This window comes from Hipposideros armiger, unplaced genomic scaffold (assembly GCF_001890085.2).
Source record: "Hipposideros armiger isolate ML-2016 unplaced genomic scaffold, ASM189008v1 scaffold_215, whole genome shotgun sequence".
Classification (NCBI taxonomy): domain Eukaryota; kingdom Metazoa; phylum Chordata; class Mammalia; order Chiroptera; family Hipposideridae; genus Hipposideros; species Hipposideros armiger.
This window is the reverse complement of record NW_017731565.1, coordinates 1,997,019-2,003,471: the sequence shown is the minus strand read 5'-3', so window position 1 is coordinate 2,003,471 and position 6,453 is coordinate 1,997,019.

Genomic DNA, 6,453 nt, shown 5'->3' with positions numbered 1-6,453 from the left:
GAAGACATTTTAGGGGGTACAAAAGGCAACAGGAATATTTTGGATATACTCCATAATTTTGAGGTACAGCAAGTCAAGTAGAAACAGTACTATATTTTGAGTAAAATTTCTATACCTACTATCGTTTAAATTATTATTTTGGACAGATCACTTTATCTTTGAATCTCAGTTTTCTCCTGTTTATAATAGAACTAATAATAGTTATGCTACCAAGGGTTGCTAGGAATGAATGTGAAGTAAGTAAAAGTTCTTTGTAAAGTATAAATGTACATTACCATTATTTCATACATGCATTAAAATGATTTTTTACTCCTAAATTTTTTTAATTCAATCAAGTACCTGTAAGGACAGCCACCAGTGAGATGGCTGAATTTTTAATTAACAAAGTTTATTTTATGTACATATATATATGTATATATATATATATATATATATGTATGTATATATATATATATATACATATATATATATGCTTACTAAATATATTGTTTGCATCTTAAAGTTTTTTTTAAATATCAACAAAACATGAACAGAGGAATATGTGAGCAAGAACAAATTATAATAAGAAATGAAATATAGCATGGCTCTAAGAGTGGTTCTAGGCAGAATAATGATAAATTAATTGATAATTGTTAAAACACCAAAGGAAACAAAATGGGAATTTAAGGTCTTCATAGAATTAAAAGGTCTGGAGAGATATAGATATATTACTTAGCATATATGGTATAATTAATATAGAACAATGAGAAAAGTAATCATTTACATCCTATTATCAAAGCTGCAATATAAGTATACAGTATCAATACATAATTTTCGGTAGAACAAAGTGATATAGCATATAGGACACTTTGGGAGTACCTATCAAAATTTAACATGTGTGTATGATCTAATAGTTTTTAAATTTTTTTCATAGTATGTGAGTACATAGAAAAGCTTTATTTTTTAATAGTGATTATGTAGAGACAACTGAATATCTATTTGTTAAGAAACATTTAAAACAATCTTGAAACTGGAAAGGAGAGAATGTGTCAGTTCAAGTCTGAAGCCCAAGAATGGACAGTGATGATAAAAAAGCAGCTACCTCACAGAAAACTCATGATTACTAGTCAGAGCCGACTGCTTGTGAGAGTCTTAAAAATGCATGCAATTGAATATCTCCATAAATAACAATAAGGAAATCAGGGAAAATGGAGAAAAAACAAGAGGAAATTGGATAAATGTTTTTATTTACATACAGAGGGGATTTATGGATTCTATATTCAATAAGCATTAGTATAAGGTCTATTCTAAAAATGATATCATAGATTTGCAGCTATGTGTGTTGTTAACATTTTAATATGTCACCAATTCATGTTGTAATTTATTTCTTTAATTGATTTGTTAAACTAGTGGATCAAAGAATTGCCACACACAATTTATCTTTTCAGGCATGTAAGGCATTTGGCAAAACCTTTAAGATTCCTTATGATCACCAGAGGAGTAAGGTGTTAATAATCACTTAGCAAACTTTTCTGGACTGTGAACAGAGGACATAGAGTCACTGCTAATAGAATGGACAGACTGTAAGCAACAGAGGAAAAAACAGGTAGTGAGCTAGTGCCTAGACTCTGGATTCAACCCTAAGTATGGACCTGAGTTCAGAAATGTTCTACCTATTTGATCTTTGGTCAATTTGTTGTTATTTAATCTCTCCAAACCTCAAGCTTTTCCTTATGTCATTTGAGGATTAAAATGATGTCTACATTAAGATTGATGAAAGAATTAAACAGGAACTAAATAAAACGTGCTTAGTAAAATTGTGAGCATCTAGTATTAAAATAAATACAGAGAAAATGTATTAATTAGAATCATTTAGGCAGAGCATAGTCTTTTTAGCATCAACAGTAGCACGAGCAGAGACAGAAAATACTTGAATATCATAATGTCTCTTCCTACTGTAAAGAGGGAAGGCAGCTCTTCCTCCACAAGGTTGATAAGCACATATTATTCTCCTATTGGGTTAAAGAATATCACAGTTGAGACAACAAAGCTGTTGATATCTGCAGAAGTTTTATTTTTCTAAGAGGCTTTCTGTGTAAGTTCTCAGTTTTTCATTTAACATTTTCTTCATGTACACTTAAAATAAATCTTCAATATCTACAATAAGTTCAGAATATGTGTTCTTTGTATCCTAAGAGAGCACATCATAACCAAATAAAAACTCAAAAAGATGAATTTTTCCAAACTAAAAAAATAATAATAATAAAATAATAATAGTAATAATAATGAATAATAATGCTTAAATGTAATGCTGCCACATATTTAAGCAGGGTACTCAACTTCTTGTACCTTTGTTTTTGCTTGTTTGTGTTTTTTTTAAATCAGTAGATAACATTAGGTTTTTGTTTTGTTTTGTTTTGTTTTGTTTTGTTTTGTTTTAAGATTTTTATTGGGGAACCGAGGGAAGGGACACAGAGAAGTTGCTGTCGTTTTGTTCTTCACTCTAGTTGTGGAGGACATTGCTTCACTGGCCCAAGTTGGCACCATCATTGCGCTCTTCCTGGGCAAGGCAGATCAGTCGCCAGCTTCTGGACGGACACTCACGGCGGCTGCTGGCTGCTCATGCTGGCTGCTGGCTACACATGGTAGCTTATGGCAGCCCACTGAAAAAGGGGCTGCAGCCCACGCCATCGCCAGCGACCCACAGCAGCCCAGCTCCAGGTCGAGCTGTTGTTCACCATCTTAACTGCAGGGGGCAGTGTCACTGGCCCTCATATGTGGGATCCGAACCAGAGCCCTCTGGCATCCCAAGCCAGCTCTTAACCAATGCGCCACTCGGCCGGCCCCAGCATTAGGTTTATAGTTATTTTAAATAATATAATCAAGATTAAATGCTTACTGTGGTTTTGGCTGATAATGAACAATCACAAAATTATGTTTATCATTATTATCAGATGAGGAAATTGGTAAACAAAGAGTGTTTGGAACAGATAGGCAAGATTCCTTAGGACAAAAACTAAATATTGGACTCAATGGCAAGTGGGGTATGATCCAAGGGGATGAAAACACCATCACACAGATAATGAGATTTTATGTTGCATTAAGTAGAAGTACTGAGTTTTTGTGATGATAAATAATTGTTTTACTTTACACATTTAATATCATATAGAAGACTTAGTTGGGGGAGTAATATTTTAGAAGGACTTGCACAAACTATAGGTATGGTAAAGAAGATGAAGCAATTGATAACATTTCATTTGAAAATGAGAATTATCTAAAATTGTTACTCTTCAAATATCTAAAAAGCTTGCATGCATGAAATGAGTAATAGATTAGGATTCGGTGGAGAATATTATTAGATTTTGAGTCAGATTTTTGACTCAAGGGAGAAAGAATCAGATTTTGAGCAAATATATGGACAAATATTAAGAAGATCTGTCTGATAACTCAGTGAAATATCTTAGGGATTGGCATTTTCATTTTTGACGAGTGATCTTTATTTAATTTAGACTAGACGTGGGGAGGCAAACACATAGCATGTTTGTTATTATACTAGGCTCTCATCCTGGAACCGTGGCATATATTCTCTCAGTCAGCCAAGCGTTCTCCTTCACTGGACTGATAGGAGTCCTTTAATCTGTAATCTAGATGGAGTCCTTTAATTTGTATTTTAAAAAGCTACTGCTAATTAATTAGTGTACCATTTCTATAGATGATCTTTGAGGCCCTATACATTCTAATATCTCATCACATTAACATTAGAATTACATTTTATCATCTAGAATATGGGGCATTATGTCCTCCATTTACTTATATAAAAGTAAGAGGAGTCAAAATTTTCAACCAATGTTGTAATGTCTATTTCTACAATAAATTGTGTTGAGATAGTCCTCACATCTCAACAGAATCACCAGATGGTATGTTTTCTAGAAAAGTCAAATTTATAGCAATGTATTTTTACATTTTGCAATACAACATAAAGCCTAATAATAAGATCTGAATTCTGCAAATACTAGACAAATCTGCAAGTATAACATTCTTCTCTCCTAGCGAACATCCTGTGAATTCATAAATATTTACATATTACAAGTTATAATTATGTAGCACTGGGGAAAAGGGAAAATGTAGCTGTATATTTATATCTACAAGAATATAAAAGAACATTCATAAATTACAAATGTGCATTGTTCTAAGAAGGGTACCTACTGAGCTTTTATATCTTAAGGCCAATACATAAGACAAGTATCTACGTCCTCCCCCATCAGTGGAATAAAAAATTATAATTGTAAGTTTGAATGACTATTGATTGCTTATTATAGTGTCTATTAATAGTTGTAAATTATTATGTATGAACACATCATTGTAGGTATTTGATAATATAGAAAGGAAAATTTGTATTGCTACAGGGATAATCCTCCTTAAGAAAGTGACAAGCATGATTATAAAAAATACTGCAAAGTATGTCTTTGCCTTAAAACAATTACCAAAATAGTACAGTTAAATGCTATCTTGTTACTGCTTTTTGCATTATTTGGCTTTCCACAGTAAATTCTATATTATAGATTAATCTGAACACTAATAAAGGTCTGCTAAATAAAATAGGATTTACGTTTAGAAATCTGTTGTGCATATGTTAGTTTTGAGTTATTCCAAAGCTTTAAAAAATAAGAATTGATAAATGTTTCCTACGCTTTTGCAGTACATTTTCCAAAAAAATTATCATCATTTACATTCTTTTAAAATTATTTCATTTTCTCTTTTTCTTATTATTTTCCTTACAAAGTATTCCAACCATTTAATTACTTCATAGCTCCATTTTTATGCATATCTCTGCAGGTACATTTATATATTAGAGTAAATTCAGCTCTTAAATAGTCTAATCTCTGAGGTTGACAGCCCTCATGTAGCAGTGACCTCCAGTCATCTGATCAAATTTTGGGTTACTTACTAGCTATAATCAAATATATTCTCATCTCATATTTGAACAAATCATACAGAAATTGAATACAATTTTTTTATGAACACTAGCAATATGTTCACTTCTCTGATAATTTTGACATTAAAATTCCATCTTAATAATCCCATCCTTCAGGCTTTGCAGACTCTTAAGGTATTAAAGCAAAAATTATCCTAAGCAGTTAGATTATAATGTATTTAAAGATTAGACATTTCGTTGAATATTAACTGCTCCACTTCCCAGGAAAAGAAGACTATGCTGATTTTCTTCTCCATAATTTATACAACTCAAAGGCCAGCTATCCAAATTTCGAACCATGTCATAGGAAAACATACTTTAAAATGGACTTGAATGCTACAAAGCATTTCAAAGGTTATACGTGATGGCATATTTAGATAAATTAGAAATAGTTACAATAACTGTTTAATTTTATTTCATGATAACACATATAATTAAAATTTTTAACATATATTGTTAAAAATTTGACTATGGCAAATGTTTTATAGACAATAAAATAGTTAACTAAAATAGTTACCTCCTGTATTGAAAAAAATTAAATATGCACCCTGTTAACCCTAGGTAATAAGTAAGCTATGAAGTATATATCCTTTATTATGTGGAATGAGAGAAATTAAAGAAAATGTGAATTAGCAGATGAGAAAATGACCTATAGTGTTGTTTCTCAGGCTGGAAGGGACAATAGGATGTCATCTATTTTATATATATATATATATATATATATATATTTTTTTTTTTACTTCTGGAGAGTGTATATGTGACCTGTCATAAGGACAAAAGTCTGTCCTATTTTAAGCTTCTCCAAAGAAAAAAATTGAGCCCATTCATACATTTCAAAAGTAATAATTAAAAAGAAAAATAAAAAAATTTTTCTAAACCTTGTTTTTTTTCTTATGGCTGTTTCTATAACATGTGATGCTTCAGTGTCATGAACCTTTATTCATCTATAATTTAAAGAAAGAAGGTGCTATAGATTCAATGTCCTCACCTTCCCAAATTTATGTATTGAAACCTGATCTCCAATGTGGGGATATTTGGAGGTGGGGCAATCAGTAGATGGTTAGGTCATAAGAGTGGAGTCCTCATGAATGGGATTAGTGCCCTTATAAGAGACCCAGAGAGCACCCTCACCAGACTATAAATATGCGAGAGCCTTTATCTTGGGTAGCCTCCAGAGCGTGAGAAATTTATTTTCTTTTTAAGCCACCCAGTCCATGGTTTTCTGTTACAGTGTCCGAAATGGACTAAGACAGAGTCTTGAAAATGAATAAAAAGCATGTTTCCAATAGCTGAATCCTGACTCTATCACTGCTGCTCCAAGAAGAACAGTAAGAATGATGACTTAAAAATGAATACAAATATCAACAACATATACCCTTTTGCACAGTATATAGTAATGCCATTACCTTGTTTTGTACCATTAACAAATAAAGTCTACTTTCTAATCTCCATTTCCTATCCAAAGAAAAAAAAAAGATTCCGTGTGTGTGTGTGTGTGT